Raw genomic sequence first — 20869 nt, 5'->3', positions numbered from 1 at the left:
GACCATGTTATATGAGGTGGAGATTGTGGAGTGATGGCCGGGCTGAAGGAGAAGTGTTTCCTTAAAGGAAACCCTGCACCTGCCTGTTTGAAAGGTGACCTCTGATACCCTTTCCAAGCAAATAATGCATCTGGATGACGATCAAAGTGTCCCCAGCACACCTCTTTCCACCTCTCTATTCCTGCTCAGATTTTGAATGCTAGAAAACAAGCCATATAAAGGGAGAGTTTTAATTCCATACTGGATTGTTTCCCTTTAGAGAAATCACTGCAAAGGAGAAATAACTAAGTCTAGCTTGTCATCTTTAAAGGGTTTTGGGCTCCAAGCTTCCAGATTTCTTGAATGTCAATAATAAGCTGGTGTTTTGTACAAAGACAGGATCTGAGATCTCATTTTATTACACAGCTGGCTGCCAGGGGGCCACGGGTGGTGACTCCTATCCTTTGTGGGCCTCCGTTCACTAAGCTGTATACAGAGAAGAATATTGCAGAGCTTCATTAGGAGTTCAGAGGGATTAAGTCATTAACAGTTTCTAATTTCTGCATATATTATAGCCATCATTTGTACCTTGAAAACTCATTTGAGTGATCTGGAGAAGAGAAGAATCCTTTTCCAGATGAACAGGCCTTGGACATAGCTAGTTTTTCTAGCTATGTCGGTGACTTCATTAAGATTTATGATTTCTTACTCAGAGGTGTCCTTCCAGACCGAGTTCTTTGGAACTTCGAACTGTTCTGTTTAACCCGAGTGTTACCACCTTCAGGAATTGTCTTTGTTGTTAGCTCAGGGTATCAGAGGAAATCAGATAGATCCCATCTGTTTCCAGCAGGGTCCTTTAACCTCTGTAATAATATGGTATCAGCATACATTCCTAGGGGTTTCTGAGTTACGTAGAGTTCTTTTTAAAGCAACAGTGATGACCTTGGCCCTTCTGGAGTTATTTTCTCCCTAAGTTCACTGGCCATTTCAGTAGAGATGATTTCTGGGATTGTGGGATACCCCTGTCACCCCGCTGAGGACTAACAGGCTAAAGCTACCTAATCGTGGTCATTCCTTGGCTTCTCAAGAACTCGGAGCTCAGGACAATATTTGAAACATGTTGTAGCAAGAGGGCAATGAAGGCCTTGGGAAAAAAAAGAAGAGGAAACAGATGAGCGTCGTTTAGTTGGATTAAACTCTGACCTGAAACCTGTTATTTGGTCTTGCTCTTTCTTTTTTTTTTTTTTAAATTTTTTTTTTTTCAACGCTTTTTATTTATTTTTGGGACAGAGAGAGACAGAGCATGAACGGGGGAGGGGCAGAGAGAGAGGGAGACACAGAATCGGAAACAGGCTCCAGGCTCCGAGCCATCAGCCCAGAGCCTGACGCGGGGCTCGAACTCCCGGACCGCGAGATCGTGACCTGGCTGAAGTCGGACGCTTAACCGACTGCGCCACCCAGGCGCCCCTGGTCTTGCTCTTTCTTAAAAACAATCCTTATGTAATTCTTTCAGTTTCATCATTTATTCACAACCCATTTGCTTCCCCTGATCATTTCATCAGCCTGGCCTGGCTCCCCTATCTGGGCTCCCGGGGCTGCTCAGTGGAGAAGATGCCCGGCCAGGGGTCCACACAGGCCCCTCTTGGTCTCCGGAAGCTTGCAGGGGGAACGGGTTTGCTTGTGTCGACAGCTCAGCAACTGGGACCTCTCCGCACGCCCTGCTGTCACAGATGGCTCAGGCTGAGGAAGGAGATTGAGGTAGTTTGGTGTAGTGGGTTCTGGAACCAGTTTGTATCCTCCCCTAACCAGCTACTTCATTTGAGTAAGTAAATGACCTGATGTCGGCTGCCTCAGTTTCCTCATTTGTAGTGGGGATAATGACACCAACACCTACCTCACAGCATTATCGTGAGGAATCAACAAGTTTAGTTCCTGTAAATTAATGCCTAGCACGCGGTAAACACTCATTAAATTTAGCTTTCAACCTTGTTAGTCCTAACGTCTTCTCCCAGTTTGTTTTCCTCACTCTCCCATTCTGTTCCTATTCGCCAGGATCCACATGGGACCGTATCTGCACTTAACCTCCACGGAACGGAGTTACACAAGCAGCTGCCGTGTGTGAACTGTGGCATCCGTGTGGCAGAGGACCAGTGTCACTCACGAAAGCCTGCTGTGTCCAGGAGAACGGAGACCCTTTCTCTGTGGCTGCTTTCCTCGCTTTGCGGTTCACCGGGACCCTTTAATTTCACTTTGCTGGAGAACCCAGCTTTCAAACTCACACCACTCTACAGTCAAATTCGAAGTCTGTGAAAACATGACCAAGAGAACATTCGTTGGCCTGAAGGTTTGAGGATATCACAGGAAGGCCTCTCAAGCCCTCTTCTGGCATCTCGAGAGCAGAAGAAGGAACCTGTGATCCCAAGGCTGGACACGGGGCATAAAATTCCTCCTCTTTCCTTCCTGCTCCTTCACCCTCCTCGGACACCTGCCAGTAAGAGGCAACATGACAGACTAAAGCGTGACAAAAGAAAGCCATAAGCTAAGCAATAGATTTAGCAAATAAAAATATTGCTGGGGGCATAAACCTGAAAATGATTTGTTGTTTATCTGAAATTCAGATTTAACTGGGCCTCCTGCCTTTTAAGTTTATTTATTTATTTTGAGAGAGAGAGAGAGAGAGAGAGAGAGAGAGAGGGAAAGAGAGGATCCCAAGCAGGTTGATAGTGTGGGACCCAGTGCGGGGCTTGAACTCACAGCACCATGAGATCATGACCTGAGCCCAAACCAAGAGGCGGACATTTAACTGACTGCGCCTCCCAGGCACCCTGGGCTGCTTGCCTTCTATCTGCAACTCCAACACAACATACCTTGGTAGCCTCACAGGTGTTTTTCATGGCATGTGTAAAAGATAAACGAGCCTGATAGAAAATGTGAAATGCGACAGTACGTTAAGGCCTCGTTAGATTTCCTTGGGAACAGAAGAGGCAGAAAAAGCTTGAGCAGACCCTGGAGGGAGCAAGAACAGCATTTCCACAGCCAGGCGGCCCTGGCTCTTGGGTTTTCTCACAGTTAGAGGCTCTGCGGTTAGCGTTTCTAGCCCTGGGGGAGGGACGGGTGCCTGCCTCCGCCTCCGAGTCCCATAGATGAACCCCCGAGAGACTGAACTCAGCGCCACTTTCTAGAACTTCAGTTTGCAAACAGGTAAACTCATGCTAGTGTCAAGGTCACGATCAAGCCTATTTCTTGTGTGTCTGAAGGGTGTCAAAGAGTTCAAGCCCAAAAGCTTTCACTACAGAGGAAAGGAAATGATGATCAGGAAAAGTCTACAGAGCATTCCTTAGAACACAGGAGACGGGGTCTCTACCTCCGCTGCAGATAGATGGCACATGGCAATAGCAGCCTTCGCTTCTGCCTTCGGCTTCATTCATTCTTAACATTACAAATCACTAAGCTCTTGATTAGAGACCAACTGGGGAGGTTTTCTCTAATAAGTGGGTTCATTTTTGCACATTCAGATTTCCCCCTGCAGCCTGCGTTTTCTCCCGTTTTCCATGTACACTATCAAAGCCAGATTGTATGTCTTATAAAATAATTGAGGTCTGAGATGAGAAACGGGTGTGTTGGCAGGCCTGAGAGCAGATCAAAGCTGAGCTAGGAAAGGGCTTTACAGAGAGGGCTCCGTCAGTGGAGAAGCCAAGGAAAGATGACATCTTAATTTGCCCTGTGTTCCCCAAACGGATCCTAAATGTCCACAGGTATGTCTCTCCTGTTACTTCTTAGAATCCACAAGCTCTGTGAGAGAAGAGATTTGTCCTGCTGGAAACTTACTGGAAACTGATAGGAGCTCACATGTCTGGTCTCCTTTCAGAATTAGTTGTGATGTGGGCCGCTGTGAGTACCCAGCAGGAAAGAAGGAACACAGACAAGGAAGTGGTTTTCAAGAATAAAGACACGTGAGAGTCCCAAGATTAGTGCTCCGGTGACAGGTCTCTGATGGATCCACAAAGCATTTTCTGTTTGTTTTTTTTTAATTAAAAAAAATGTTAATGTTTGTTTTTGAGAGAGAGAGAGAGAGAGTGCGTGACTTGGTGGGGTGGGGGGTGGGGGGTGGCAGGCAGAGAAGGGGAGACACAGAATCTGAAGCAGGCTCCAGGCTCTGAGCTGTCAGCACAGAGCTGAATGCAGGGCTCAAACCCCTGGACCGCGAGATCATGGTTGAGATGTATAGTAATTTAGATTGGGCATTCAGGGAAGGCCACCAAGGAGTGTCATGTGTATGGAGAACTAAGACTGAAAAAAAAGGTGACCATTTGAAAGCATTCTTACTGAGAGAAAAGAATGAAGGGACGTGTCCTTACTAGCCTATAATTTAGTTAGATCTCATCCAGAAATCGTTAGTGACCAATGCAAGGTAAGAGAGTAAACCTCTAATGCTGGGGTCTTTAGAAGAATACCTCACGGATGTGGAGCCCACCTCAAGCCTGGAAGAGATTTGGATAAGTGGGTAAGTGGAGTGAAGGCTTGCAGCTGGGCAGGTGAGCAGTAATGGACATGATCCCTCTGATAGGTGCCGGGACCAGGGAGTAGGGGCCGAGAGGCCATTGGTAGACATGCCAAGACGCTTGCAACAGGAAGGGGCCTCTTCCGTGTATCATCTGTGGAGCGGTAGCAGCAGCACCTTGCTTGCTAGAAATGGCAAAATCTTGGGCTCCGTCTCAAGCCTACTGAATCAGAATGTGCGTTTTCACAAGATGCCCAGATGATTTCCTACGCGCATCAAACTTTGTGAGACCCTGCTCTGGTCCAGACCTCCCACTTTAGGGATGAGGGACCAGATCCCCATCTTTGCCCGTGTGTGTGCATACGTGAGTGACACAGAGAGAATTTTGCTTTTAACTGATATTTTCAAATAATGAACCCAGAGGTGTATAACATCTGTGGCCAGATAGGCGTTTCTTACCATAGGGCAGCCAGCATGGTGTTTTAGCTCACACCGAAGAGGAAATTAGACTCCATCACATTTCAGGTGTATGCATCTGTCTAAAAAACCACTTTGGTGGATTTGAGTCCTGGATCCGGCTTTGTAAAAGGCCAAGTTACTCTGTTTTTGGATTACCTGTTGCTACTCGAGTAACTTGGCCCCTTCTGGCCATGTGATATCGAGCAAGTTACTTAAGTGTCCGGATGTAATTGTATTGTCTGTAGAGGGTGATTTATAACTCCTCTATTTTCAGGTAGCTGTGAGCGAGAGACGAGATCATCGGTGGCACTTTAGAGGAGTAGTTGTGAGGAAGAGGCGCTCTGGTCCCATTACCTCTGCTACCCCAGAAAGTGCCCCTAAGTGAACACGTAGAAGCAAAATAGGCGTACTTGCTACCTCAGTGTTCCTTGTCACAGCCTATGACTCTCCCTAAGCATATTCTGTGCCGAAATTTTGGAGCCGCCACTGTAGGGCTTTCTTGGGATACAGGCAGCCAGGCTTGTGCTGCTGTATTCAGATGTTAGCGGTCGTGAGGGTAACGGCGAATAGTTACAGAGTCCTTATCATGTGTACTGAGCTGGGTACTGGAGATGCGACGGAGGGTAAAGGCTACCTATGAAGTTTGGGTCAGATCCACAAGAGACAGGGAGATGTTTCTCAAATTGCTTTGTATTCTACATGGCAGTGGCTTTCTGGCCTCCACTCTGTCAGCCCCTTCCCTTCTTTTAAAATTTTTTTTTCATTATTATGTTTATTTATTTTGAGAGAGAGAGAGACAGAGTGTGAGCGGGGGAGGGGCAGAGAGATATGGGGGGGACACAGAATCCGAAGCAAGGCTCCAGGCTCTGATCTGTCATCACAGAGCCCGACGTGGGGCTTGGGCCCATGAGTGTGAGATCATGACCTGAGTCGAAGTCGGATGCTCAACCGACTGAGCCACCCAGGCGCCCCACCCCCTTCCCTTCTGAGCTCCTAGGTAATTATGTTTTGAAGTAAGCGTGGGTTTCCTCAGTCCCCCAGCCATGCCGTTGTGACCATAGGGTGAGTCCCACAATGTGCTCCACTATTAGGAATTTGGGTAGCGGGCCTCTCTGAGCCTCACAAGGCTCTGGCATCCCCACCGCTGAGTTACTGAACATGGAATCTTAATGGTCGGGGCTCAAGATCCTTAGGAGTCAGAGGGCCACGTGGAGAATTAAATCTCACATTTGGAGAGGGTGCCACCCGATTTTTTTTTTTATGACACATATCTTTCAGATGACCTCATCGTAACATCTACAATGCATTTTTATTCTTCGAGGTATTAAGAGTCATAGCAAAAGAGAAAACCGAATCACCCAGGTTACCATCACAAAGCAAACATATGTCTAAATACATAAAACCAGTAAATCGGCACTAATAGCATATTTGTACCTGATGGAACTTTCCTGATCTTACGAGAACCCCAAAAGACATGTTAAATGATTAAAATGGGCTCAAAAGAACCTTAATGTAAGTTTTCTGTCTGACGGTGAAAATCATGCAACAGTTTTTACACTAAATTTAGTTTTGAATTTCTGTAAAGTCTTACTGATAACTCTCTAAGCTGGCTTCTTTATACCGAAGAAGATTGAAGTATCATTACCTTAGGAAAGCATCACAAATATTTTTCTGTCAAGAAAGATGCCAACATCACTTCTTGACAGGCACAGTAAACTGATTACACAGCTTTTTACAGAGGTGAAATATTGGTATGGTATGTTGGAAAATGATACGTAGAAGAAGCAGAGATAATGTTTCAGAATATACCTGATTTTTATTATTTTCCAAAGCCGCTTTCTCCAAAGATCAGGGTTTGGCTACAGAAAGGTGGGTGGAGTTCTGAGTACTTACAGCAAATTGTACAAGAGCTTAATATATTCCCCTCGCAAAAGTGAGAAGGCTTTGTCACACATTTCCTTTAAATTCCTCCCAATCACTTAAAACTTCTGGCTTTGATGACATTAATATTAATGAAATGATAGAAAATTTTGATATCAATCAGTGTTAAAGCTCCATTTCCCCCCTACACCCCCTCCCCCATGAAATTATGTTTTTCCCATTTACAGAGATAAATATATTATGATGAAGACTGAGCATCTGACCCAAGGGAGGGGAATTAGAAGAGACGGTAATTTGCAGCCATCACTCTAAGAGCCCGCACATTAGAACGTATGTTTAATGGCTTACTTTAGAAGTCTTAGATTTCAGAGACAATCTGCCAGGTCCTTCTGTAAGCCCTGAGGGAATTTCTGCAGGGTGTCTGCTAACTCAGAGGGCACTGGGGAGGGGCAGTGGCTGGGGGGGTGGGGGGCGAGAGCACTGCTTCTCAGCTGGGAGGAAGTTAAAAGGCTCCAGGACTTCATCAATGGAACCAGCTCTCTGATTATCTGGGCCCGTCTCCACTGGCATGTGGAGACATCAAAAGTCGCTGTAGTCTTCCAGCTCTGAGCAAGATGGCTTCTAAACCACCGCAAAATGGTAATTATCGTCCTCTTTTCCTGGGTGATGCTTCCCCTCGCAAGGTGAGGTGGAGACTGAGAATGTCCTATTTATACAAAGGATGTAGAAAGTCAACTAGATAATTTGATTCCCTCTTTGTGTTTGCAGCCATAAAAATCTCAAGGGCATGTTGCATAACCTCTTGGACACAATACATATTAATGCGCTATTTAAATGATGCATAATGTTGAATAGTTGGTATTGAATGATGTGATTTGAAGGGAGTACTAGATGGCTTTGAAAGATTCCTTCTTGTCTTCCGATCCCTCATATTCTTGCTTAAGGCCATAGAAATTGGAGACAGGTCCTTTACGTAATGTCAATAGGCCACTGTGCTTTCTACTTCTCTTGTGTAACCAGAAACATCGTTTTGTACAAAACAGTAATATTAAAATGTCCCAAAACATCGAGAAGCTATTGAGTTTGGCTTTCTACTGCTCTGCACTTTGCCTCACTTGGATTAGTGACTCGCGAACTTCTTCAGGAGGTGGCATATTTGAAAATCTCAGAGCTCTTCTTGGGAACATTTTGAGATACCGAACTTAAAATAAAGATGATTTTGGATTGCATCACAAATCCTCTAACATAGATTCTCACATAGAAATATAGCAAGCAGCAAATATTTTCAGGAATTTCTTAGGGAAGAAAACCTTGAAACTAGGAACCCTTGTGTGATAACATCCTAAAAACTGGAAAAGAACACACTCATCTATTTGAGCCAGGGGACAACTTGACCTAGTTATGGACCAGTATTCTTCAAGAATATAATTTTTCAGAGATGCTCTTAGCTATCATCATGGTTGGCCAACCCGGGAGCTTTGTCTTTGGCTCTTATTTTTGCTTTTGCCACTTAACATGTTGACCTTCAGGATCACACAGCAAACACCTACCTGCTTATTCTCTCTCTGTTCTGGCCTCTTTCAGCAACACTGCTTTTCAGGTTTCTCTAGCTCATTAACTACCTTGTTTCTCTGGACAATGCCCCAGAGGTATCAGCTGGCACTTTTCCCCAGTTGAACCTCGTATTTTTCACCCTAGCACATTTTCCTTATCCAAGCAAATCTTCTGCTATCGTGCTCTATCCTTATGGGTGTCCATAATATTTCCTTCGCTTGTCTCAGCCCTAGTTAGGGTACTGTTTACTCCCTTCTCCTGATCATTAGTGAACTCACAGAAGGTTCAGGATCACCAGGGGAATTTCTCCTCTGGTTATTTGTATTCAGAACTTCACTATTGTCAGAGGGATCAGTACCTAGAGACCTATATTGTTTTAAGACAGAGCAAGAGTTCAACCCACTTTGAGTCCGTTTTTGAAGAAACATTTCATGCAATATTTCTCTCCGTAAATCAGCTAATAAACTCACGTTGAATTCAAACGCCCCTCTGCATTTCCATCCTGAGTGTCACATCAGAAGTGTTCACTGTGCAGATTATTTAACACTTTCTCATCACAGCGTCTCTGTATGAGGTTGATGGTGATGGACTAGCCGTTTGCAAAATCCTCTTGGCGGTTTTCCAGGTGGCTCCTTCTTCTACCCCGAGTCTCCTCGGATTTTCAGGCGAAAGGGGCATGAGCCCTGTGCCTCTGGAAGGAAGTGCCTCTTCTCCCTTTGCTGGAGGCCCTTCCTCGTCTACACAGCCTCTCTGGGTTTTCCTCGTCATCTGCTCAGCAGGGCTCAGAGATCCCGCCAACCACCACCACCTTCTTCTTCTTCTTCTTCTTCTTCTTCATGTTTTATTTCTTTTTGAAGGGGGGGGAAGACAGAGGGGGAGGGAGAGAATGAGTGGGAGAGGGGCAGAGAGAGAGGGGACAGAGGATCTGAAGTAGGCTCTGCACTGACAGCAGAGAACCCAACGCGGGGCTTGACCTCAGGAACTATGAGCTCATGACCTGAGCCAAAGTTGTGTGCTCAACTGCCTGAGCCACGGAGGCAACCCACGCCTTGTCTTCTACAAGCAGCCACTGCCATCTCTCTTCTCTCCTGCTTGGGATATTTCTCTCTCCAAACTCATGCTCAGAGAGGGATGTTTATTCCTATCACATTTCTCACTCCCTCCAAACAAACAGCCCAACATTTCTTTAGCGTTTTGCTGTCAATCCCATGGGCCAATAGCCAGCATAATATAAATAATACACCTCAGGAATTTACAGGGATTACAGGATCCTTCACACTGATGAGATTGTGAATGCATGTCCCATTGGCTACGTCACAGGTCATTTTATATCTGAGAGTCCTCATCTCCTGCCCTACAACCAGCAAAGACTGCACTTACCCATTCTTCCTGAAGGCCTTCTTCCTAGCGCTGTAAGCCTGACAGTTTGGGACAAAATCTCAGGGGTAGGTTAGTCTAAAAACTGTGGGTCATTTGCATCTCAGAGGCCTTCTGGATTGGAAAGATGGCCCCAGACTCTGCCTGGAACACTAAGTCCCCCACTTCCCAGTCTTGCTCATTAACTGTGCTAACTTGTGCTGCCATTCTGCCAGCTATTTTAAGATTTCAGGCAAGTCGTCCCTTTGTTTGACTAGAAAGTACGCTCAATGAGAGCCGCTACTTGATCTTTTTGCTGCTGCGTCCTGAACACCAAAGAAAGTGCCTGGCAAGCACCTGGCAAGCACCTTCCATGTACAAGACAGTGAATGGATTTGTGGGCAAAAGGGAGGTCTACAAAAATTAATTAGAACTATTGAACAGCATTCCATTAGTCGAGGGGCCTATATAAGTGGAAGAATTGGAAGGAGGTTCTGACATTTGGATAAATGAAGTAACACGCCATCTTTCTGGATGTAAAGACTGAATATTGCAAAGATGCGAATCATTCCCTTAGCTTAATACAATTCCAGTACAAACCTGACCATATCCACAATTATTCTAGAGATTTACCCAAGGGACATGAAAATATATTTCTGCATAAAACTTGTAAATGAGGGACGCCTGGATGGCTCAGTTGGTTAAGCATCCAACTCTTTGATTTTGTCTCAGGTCGTGATCGCATGGTTTGTGAGTTTGAGCCCCACATCAGGCTCTGCACGGACAGCGAGTTGCCTGCTTGGGATTCTCTCTCTCCTTCTTTCTCTGCCCCTCCCCCTGCTTGTGCTCGCACGCTCTCTCTCTCTCTCCCAAAATAAGGAAAGAAACTTAAAAAATATTTTAAAGAACTCGTACACGAACATTTCTAGCAGCGTTATTCATCACGGCTAAAAAGTGGAAACAGCTCAATGCCCATCAGCTTGCGAAGGGATAACCAAAATTTGCACCCGTACAAAGAAATACTGGTGAGCAGTAAAAAGGAATAAAGTGCTGCTGCAACACGGATGATCTAGAAAACACTATACTCCGTGAAAGAAACCAGGTGGAAAAGATCACATATTTGAATCTTCCATTCCATGTGTATGAAAAACCTAGAGAAGATAAATCTGGAGAACCAGAAAGTACAGTTGTGGTTGTCTGGGGCTGGGGCCGAGGTGTAAATGCGTACAAGGTTTCTTTTGGGGGTGAAATATGTTCTAAAAGGAGCCTGTGGTGATGACCGCACAACTCAGTAAATATGCTAAAAAGAAATACTGAACAATACACCGAAAAAGGGATGAGGAATATGTTATGTAAATAAGAGCTTATGAGTTTATATTGAGAATAAGCAAATAAACCTGGATCAGAACTTCACTCCATACATAAGATGTAACCTAAGATATAGTAGATTGTAAAGTGAATCGTAAATTATAAAAATGTTTAGAAGAAAACATGAGGAAAACTCTGTGGACCAGATTTGGGCCTGGTGAAGAGTTCTTGAATACACACAATCCTTACGAGAAAAAAATCCAGGGGCGCCTGGGTGGCTCAGTCGGTTAAGCGTCCGACTTCAGCTCAGGTCATGATCTCGCGGTCCATGGGTTCAGCCCCGCGTCGGGCTCTGTGCTGACAGCTCAGAGCCTGGAGCCTGTTTCGGATTCTGTGTCTCCCTCTCTCTGACCCTCCCCCGTTCATGCTCTGTCTCTCTCTGTCTCAAAAATAAACAAAAAAAAAAAAAAAAAAAAAAAGAAAAAGAAAAAAATCCATACACTTGACCTCATCAAAATCACTATATATTTTTTTCTCTGTGCAAGACTGACTCATTAAGAAGATGAAAAGATATGCTACAGGCTGGAAGAAAATATTTGTAAATCACATAAATCACATGTCCAGACAAAAGACTCCTATCTATGATGCATGAAGAACTTTACATACTCAACACTTAAAAAAAAAAATCCAATCAGAAAACGGGCAATAGGGGCGCCTGGGTGGCTCAGTCGGTTGAGCGTCAGGCTCTTGATTTTAGCTCAGGTCACGATCTCAGGGTCATGAGATCAAACCCTGCATCATGCTCTGTGCTGAACATGGAGCCTGCTTGTGATTCTCTCTCTCTGTCCCTCTGCCTTTCTCCCCAGCTTGCGTGCTCTCTCTCTCCCTCTCAAATAGAAAAGAAAAAGAGAAAGAAAATGGGCAACAGACATAAACCGACATTTCACTAAAGAGGATGTATGGATGACAAGCCCAAGAAAAGATGTTCAACAACATAACCAATAGGAAAATGCAAATTAAGATTATGATGAGCATTCACTACATTTCTCCTAAAACAGCTGAAATTAAAAAAAAAAAATCACAATACCCAATGCCTCTGACGTGGAGGAGACACAGCGTCTCTCATGCATTGCAGCTGGGTATGTAAATAGTATAGTCACTCTTAGGATAATTTAGCTGCTTTTAAGAAAAATTAACAAAGCTTTGCTATATGACCTAACATTCACACGTCTGGGCATTTATCCCGGAGAAATGAAAACTTATATTGACACAAAATCCTGTACACGATTGTTCATAGCTTTACATGTAATAGCCAAAATTTGGAAACAACCAAAATGTCCCTCAATAAATGAATAGTTAAACTGTGGTACATCCCCACCACGGAAGACAACTCAACCATAAAAGAAAACAAACTATTGATAGATGCAACAACGTGGATAAATCTCAAGTGCATTGGGCTGAGTGAAGAAAAAAAAAAAAAGCCAGTCTCAAAGGGTTCATACAGTATAATTCTATCTCTGTAACATTCCCTAAATGTCAAAATTATAGACATGGAGGACAGATTGCTGGTTTTCAGAGGTTAGAGATGGTAGTCAGGGGTCAGGCTAGTGGGGAGGGAAGGAGCTGGGGTATAACTATAAAGCAGTAGAACAGGGGAGATGACCATGGTGATAGAATCGCTTTTCAATTTGATTTCGGTGGTAGTTGCAGAAATCTGCACATCAGCGGCGATTATAGGCATGTAAACATGTGATAAAATGGCATCGAATTACATACACGCATTGTACCAATGTCAGTTTCCTGGTTTTGATCTTGTACTAGAGCCATGTAAGATGGAACTGCTGGGAAACACTGGGTGAAAGGTACATGGGAACCTCTGTCTACTATCTTTGCAACTTCTTGTGAATCTATTTAATTTGAGAATTAAAAAGTTAAAAAATTGGTAAAGAAAAAATAGCTACACAGACACAAATATATTATAAAGTTATAATTAAATTATTAAAGTTCTATTAATTGAGTATATATACATATATATGCATATGTATATATACATACATACATGGGTAAATCAATCAAAGAGATTTAACATACGTGAAAGGTGATACTTCTTGGCAGCAGGCCAAGATTTTAAACAAATCCTGTGAAGTTTGATATTCAGTTAAAAAAAAAAAAGTTAGGTTGCTGCTTTTCACTATATTCCAGAATGAATTCCAGGTGAATTAAACATTTAAAAGTCAAAAAATTAGACTGTTAAAAAATTAAAGAAAATGTGAGTGAATACATATTGGATCCCAGGATAGTAAGAAGCTTTCCAATCAGGAATTAAAGACTAAAATCATAAAGAAAAAAAATTGATAGTTTGTACTCCTTATAGTTTAATATTTTAGTTAATGAATATCAAAACGAAAATTCAAAAACAAAGACAAAATAAGGAATAATTGAAAAGTCTAGGTACCAAAGAGTTGATATCCTTAATGTATAAAAAATTTTTCCAATACCTAAACAAGATCTTAATTAGAAATAATGGATAAAGGAGAAAAAACAAAGATAATTCACAAAATAAGAAATTCAAATGTCAATTAGGCAAAAATCGATTAATTTCACTAATAATGAAAGAATAACAAATTTACGAATAACAGTTGCATTTCAATACAATTAAACATTTCTCGATATGGCAAAACAAAGCAACAAAAAAACTCTTCTTTCCAAAAGGTAATATGCACTGTTGCTCAGAAATAGGAAAACGTATTTCCTTCCAAACTTGTACAAGTTTTAAAAGCTGCCTACTCTTCGGGCAATTCCACTGTTAGGGATTTAACCCATGACTACTAATGATACTAAGGACAAAAAATTAACATCAACAAAAATAATAACTAATAAACGCAGCACTTAGTATGTACAGGCATTTTTCTAAGCACCAGGCACATATTAACTCATGTAATCGTCGCAAGAGTTCCAAGGTAGGTTTTGCAAGTGAGAAAACCGAGGTTCATAAAGGTTAAGTCCTGTAGACTCAAGGTCACACAGCTAATGATAGGTAAACCCAGGATCTGCACACAGCAGTCAAGCTCCAGAGAAGATGCTGTTAACTCCTACACCATACTTTCTCTCTTCCTATGACAATAAGAAATAGGAGTTTTGCAAAATTATATGCTTGGATGTCCCTTGCTGCTTTCTCTGCATTAGTGGAAAGTAGCACAATGTCAATATTGAAAGGTAGAGAACTGGTTTGATAACTTCGGGGCTATCCATCCACTGTATTGAAAATCAGCATTCATTAAAGGTGCTGTGGAGTTAGGGCAGGCAAACTTTTTCTGTCAAGGGCCAGATAATAACCATGTCAGGCCTTGCCAGCCATGTGGTTGGTCTCTGTAAGAGTACTAAAGCTTGCCCTTCTAGGGCGAAAGCAGCCATAGGCGGTGTGGAAATGAATGAGCGTAGCTGTACTTCGGTGAGACTTTGCTGGGAAAAGCAGGCAGTGGGTGGGATGGCTTTACCCTGCATGCATGTCGTAGTTTGCTGACCCCCGCTGTACAGTAACTGCATGAGATTTTGACACGAAATATATGGAAATATATGGAAAGCGAAAACGGCAGACCAGAATTGTTTTTACGCACGTGCAAACATGTATTTAAAGTTCAAATGCAAATGATTTTGGAGTTTGATGAAAGGTGACAGATACTGCTGTTTAGCTGCCTGAAAGTGGACGCTAACCTCCTTCTCCTTGCTGTTTTCTCTAGACGCTGGGAAAACAGATATTCGTCCTGCCCTGCTTTGCAGCCCGAAGTAGCTGTGTAACCCAGTTCTGGCCTACTTGATTTGAGCAGAAGTCTACAAAGGATGGTTAGTGAGAAAACTTTGAATGTTATTGATTAAAGGGTACTTACAAGCTTGGGGATGATATCCAACTTGCTCAGGACAGTGGGACACAAAGAGCCTGCGTCCCTGGTGCATCCCTAAGCTAGTGCCTCATTCCTACCCTGCCACTGTCTTGTATGTGAGAAACAACCCCCCCGATATGATCAGGGCATTACTGGTTGGGTTGTTTACACCGTGAGTCCAAATGCATTCCTTAATTCATACAAAATGGAAAGGAAATTCTACATTAACAATGCTGCCTCAGACAAGCCCTGACTTCTGAGAACTTTAGTTTTCCATCTGATGAAGCCAGAATCTAGGAGAGTGCAGAAAAACATGTTAAAATTGCATGGCACTTATCTTTTGAGTGATGGGATTCCAGAGGTAATATCTTTTTTCATTTCTTTTCTTTGCATGTTTTATTTATTTATTTATTTATTTATTTATTTATTTATTTATTTTTGCCACTCATGTTCAAAGTGACCGTGGATGCTTTTTATAATTATATATAGTAAAAAAGAAAATATTAATAAGAACAGCTCTGGTGAAGGAAATCTCGAACTAACCACCAGATACGAGATGGCAAGACCATTTACAAATGAAGAAATGGACATAATTATAGAAATGGAGAACAGATTGGTGATTTCCATGGGTCAGAGATGGAGTGGAGTGGGGGTGGGTATGGCCATAAAGCAGTTGCCCCAAGTAACTTCTTGGTGATGGTTAAGCATGTTAATTGTGGTGGTGGTTCCATGAAGCTACACATGTGATAGGATTGTATACACAGACACACACACACACACACGCACAAATAAGTACATAGAGAACTGGTAAACTCTGGGTAAGCTCTGTGGATTGTCCCAATGTTAGTTTCCTTGTTTTGATATTGTGATATAATGACACGATTGTAAACATTGGGAGAAGCTGGGTGAAGGGTTCATAGGACCTGCTGTCTATATATTCCTTTGCAACGTCCTGTGAATTTGTAATTATTTCAAAACAAAAAGGTTTTTAACCACCTCGTGCCCCCGGCCCCGCTCACAAAAACAGAAAAGAAAGAAAAGAAGAAGAAATGGAGACACATGGAACTTTGTAGTTTGGCCAAAGTCATTTTAGGATTCTAAATCTGGGAAAGAAGCAAAGCTTCCTTATCCTGTGCCTAAAACTTCCAGAAAAGAAGTAAGTTCTAGCAAAAGCGTTTTTCTGGAAGTTCTTTTTTTAAAAGATTTTTTAAAAATGTTTATTCATTTTTGAGAGACAGAAAGTGAGCAGGGAAGGGGCAGAGAAAGGGGAGACACAGAATCTGAAGGAGGCTCCAGGCTGTCAGCACAGAGCCTGACAAGGGGCTCAAACTCACAAACCACAAGATCATAACCTGAGCCAAAGTCAGATGCTCAACCGACTGAACCACCCAGGCGCCCCTTTAGAGGTTCTAACCAGTGCCTCTATCCTTACTTGAAAGTATGTTAGGAAGCACATTAAGATCACCTCTTTGTTTACCTGAGGCTCAGAACTAGGAGATTCTCAGAACCACTATCACCTGATAGAACTGGCCTCAACAAGTTAACATCTAAAAGCCACCTGGAGGGGCACCTGGGTGGCTCAGTTGAGCAGCCGACTTCGGCTCAGGTCATGATCTCGAGGTCCGTGAGTTCGAGCCCCCCATCGGGCTCTGTGCTGACAGTCAGAGCCTGGAGCCTGTTTCAGATTCTGTGTCTCCCTCTCTCTGACCCTCCCCCGTTCATGCTTTGTCTCTCTCTGTCTCAGGGGTAAATAAACGTTAAAAAAAATTAAAAAAAAAATAACAGCCACCTGGATCATTTATGGAAATAGACTGAGGTACTTTCCCATCTGAAATTCTTGGCTTCTTCTTTTTTTTTTAATTTCTCTTAATGTTTATTTATTTTTGAGAGAGAGGGAGAGAGAGAACGAGCAGGGGAGGGGCAGAGAGAGAGGGAGACAGAATCTGATGCAGGCCCCAGTCTCTGAGCTGTCAGCACAGAGCCCAACACAGGGTTCCATCTCAGGAACCTTGAGATCATGACCTGAGCCAAAGTCGGAGGCTTAACCAACTGAGCCACTCAGGCACCCCGGAATTCTTGGCTTCCTAACCAAAGAATAGAAAATGAAAAATATACATCACTGTAAAAATAATCTAGGTGCCAAGCACAGCATGAAGTGGGGATTAAAAATAACAACTGACAATATCATCTATCAACGTAAAAGTTTTTGAGACAGTTATGGATTCAACTCTGTATACATTCTATCTTTATTATTTACTTATTTTTTGAAGTTTAATTATGTATTGTGAGAGAGAGAGCAGAGGAGAGGCAGACAGAGGGAAAAAGAGAATCCTAATCAGGCTCCACACTGTCAGCATGGAGCCCGATGTGGGGCTCGAACTCAGGAACCGTGAGATCGTGACCTGAGTCGAAATCCAGAGTCAAACGCTTAACAGACTGACCCACCCAGGCACCCTTTATCTTTATTTTTTAAGAATATTACATAGTTCTCTCGATTCTATGGGGTTCTTTCCAAGGCTTGCTTTCTTCTAATCAGTTATGGGGTTTTTTTGTTGTTTTTTTTTGTTTGTGTTTTCCCTGTTACTTCCTTCTTTGTTCCAGTGCTGGTGAAAACAAATTGTCTTCTGAGGTCTTAGATTTTTAAAGTAGACGTAGAGCTGCTTATTTGCCTTGGGACCCATTTTCTAAACTCTCCTTCCAATGTGCCTTCCAGTAATCCACCAACATATTCGGATGTGTAGTTGGGTGGGTCTTTCCTTTGCATCTACTGAACTGAAGCTCAGCTCGATTAGGATTCCTGATGAGGAAAAGGGTGCTGAGGTCCCTCAGAGTTGAGTTCCGTGCTTGTCTTAGGCAAACATTGCAAAGTAGGAGAATACAGGGTTCCCCTCAAATATCTACAGCCTTCCTGGCTTTACCCCCATAATTCGAAAACAGGAAAATTAAAATCCCACCTCTTGTCCACTTGGGTCTGGATCTCTATGGCTTCCTAGTCATCCACCTAATTTGATCAATTAACTGATATTAATGGGAAACATCTGGAAGCTGCTCCTGGAAGACTTACCAAAGCCCTTCCAGAGATGATATCCCTTCCACTTCTCCCTTTGTTTTCTGATCTGAATTTCAGATAGTGGATGGAGGGGGGATCAGGCCAGTGTGGAACGTATTTAAAATGTCTACAGAGGGGCACCTGGGTGGTGCAGTCGGTTAAGTGTCCGACTTCAGCCAGGTCACGATCTCCCGGTCCAGGAGTTCGAGCCCCGCATCAGAGTCTGGGCTGATGGCTCAGAGCCTGGAGCCTGTTTCCGATTCTGTGTCTCCCTCTCTCTCTGCCCCTCCCCCGTTCATGCTCTGTCTCTCTCTGTCCGAAAAATAAATAAAAAACGTTGAAAAAAAATAAAAAATAAAATGTCTACAGAGATAGCCTGTCCAATGGGTCTAAAGAGCTGAATTTTTAGCAGAAAGTTCCCTATGCCTCAAAGGTGCCAGATGGACAATAAAGTGATCAGTTTTGCCACAGGAGAGATACTGCGTGAATAATAAGTTCTCCGTACTCTCTGTCAGCATAAACATCATCTTGTCAATTTGTTAGGATAATAATGCCTACTAATAATTCTGGGCATTTGTCAACTTCAGAGACCTTCACAAACCTGTTTATTCTCAAGACAATTCTGTTAGTATGGTTTGATTAATTCCATTGTACACATGGAGAAACTGAGGTGGCTTATTAGAGAAGATGAGCCAGTAAGAATGAACCCAGGGGACAGTCTCTATAATTCTTCCCTCTGAGTTGGCTGTAAAAATATTATTTAGGAATTGTGTGAACTGATTATCCCGCCAAGTCTCCCAATTCAACTAGGAAACAGTGCTGATATTGTAACTGCATCTGTTTCTCTTTTTTTTAAGTTTTTTTAAAATATTAAATATAATTTATTGTCAGATTGGTTTCCATACAACACCCGGGGCTCCTCCCAACAGGTGCCCTCCTCAATGCCCATCACCCACTTTCCCATCTATTTGTTTTTGAGAGAGAGAGAGAGGTGGGGGATGAATGTGGGGGAGGGGCAGAGAGAGACACACACACACAGAATCTGAAGCAGGCTCCAGGCCCTGAGCTGTCAGCACAGAGCCCGACACCGGGCTCGAACTCACAAGCTGTGAGATCATGACCTGAGCCGAAGCCGGAAGCCCAACCAACTGAGCCACCCAGATGCCCCTCCATCTATTTTTCACTGGCCAAAGGTAGTTCTGAGGTAGTGAGTGAAAAGGCGAAAGGTCACAACTTCCATTAGGAATCTCTATGGAAAACAAAGTGTGGATTTATCCTTCTGGCGCCTTGGTTTCCACTCACTGGCTTTGAGCCTCTTCCCAAAGGAGTCCTGCTTGTCTGCTCAGAAATCTCGGAGAAGGCATGGGCGGCCATGTTTCTTAAATGAGTTGCCCAAGCCCCAGAAGGTTATTTTGAAACAAAAATACACATCCAAGTCATTAAAATGATGTCAATAGGAAGGTAGGGCTGAAGAGTAGGACTGGGAACTGGCTGTTACCATGGTAACAGCAGGGTGGGTGGGGCTAGCTGGCCCTTTAGCAGTAGCTCTCAAATGTTAGGGTGCATCAGAATTACCTGGAGGGCTTGTTAAGACACAATTAGCCCCACCCCCAGATTTTCTAATTCAGTAGGTAGGGAGTAGAGCCTTAAGATTTGCATTTTTAGCAAGTTCTCAGGACTAGCCCAAGAGCCAAATCTGTGTTGCAACCTGTGTTTGTAAGACTCACAAGCTAATCATGGTTCTTTGATTCCATGATAGGCAACACTAGCTTTGAGCCCCAATGAAGTGAAATATCCCCTACAAAGAGAATTACATTCTTCTCATTAGCAAATCCATATTACGAAGAAATTATACTCATTATTAGTTTGAATTTCATCAATAACACTGTGGAATTTTGACTTCCTCTCTGGTTCTGTAAGTACCTACACAATATCCTCAATTTTGCCTCTTGGCCACAAAGCTTAAAATATTTACTCTCTGGGGCGCCTGGGTGGCGCAGTCGGTTAAGCGTCCGACTTCAGCCAGGTCACGATCTCGCGGTCCGGGAGTTCGAGCCCCACGTCGGGCTCTGGGCTGATGGCTCAGAGCCTGGAGCCTGTTTCCGATTCTGTGTCTCCCTCTCTCTCTGCCCCTCCCCCGTTCATGCTCTGTCTCTCTCTGTCCCAAAAATAAATAAACGTTGAAAAAAAAATTAAAAAAAAAATATTTACTCTCTGGCCCTTTACGGAAAAAATATTTGCAGACCCCTGCTCTGGGAGGTGCCGCTTCTCTGGGGGTGACTTTGAGAACCACTGCTCTCAGTGGCTCTCAATTAAACACCCCTGCTACTCCCACACTCCTCAGTGTTAATGTTTCACTACAGGCCTGGAGTCTGTGGAGTGGAGTGGAATGGGGCAAATGCCTGAGGATTTTTTGGGAAGTATAGAGAAAAGGGATTTTCTGCGTACGATACCGTACGATAAAAGTATACGATGATTCGCCCCTAGCACAATTTTAAGGGGGATGACATTTGTTTTGGGTGTCATTCCACCTCTCTTTAGCTTTTTGTCTCCCTGCCATCCTGAGGGCTCTGGACTTTGGAGGTTCTCTGACTGTCCCCAACTTTGGCTCTGCACACAGACTTTCCTTCCCCAGCACACCGGCAGCTCTGTAATCAGCTCCCAGTTTCAGTGGTGGGGTAAATAATCTGAAGGGGGAATCTTCAGAATTTACAAGTCTGTGACTGATGTCAAACATCGTGATCCAGAAGCCTGCTTCTTTTGTCATTTAACTTAGAATTGTCTGCTGCGATACTACCTGGAAATTAACGCGCTGAAAAAAAAAGTCACTTAAAAAAAAAATCTTGACCTGTTTTTGGCCCTCACCCTCCGATTCTGCTGTCAATAGCAGATTCCCTGTAT

Source organism: Prionailurus bengalensis, chromosome D3, assembly GCF_016509475.1.
Source record: "Prionailurus bengalensis isolate Pbe53 chromosome D3, Fcat_Pben_1.1_paternal_pri, whole genome shotgun sequence".
In the NCBI taxonomy this organism is placed as follows: Eukaryota; Metazoa; Chordata; class Mammalia; order Carnivora; family Felidae; genus Prionailurus; species Prionailurus bengalensis.
Note: the sequence above shows the minus strand (reverse complement) of the source record.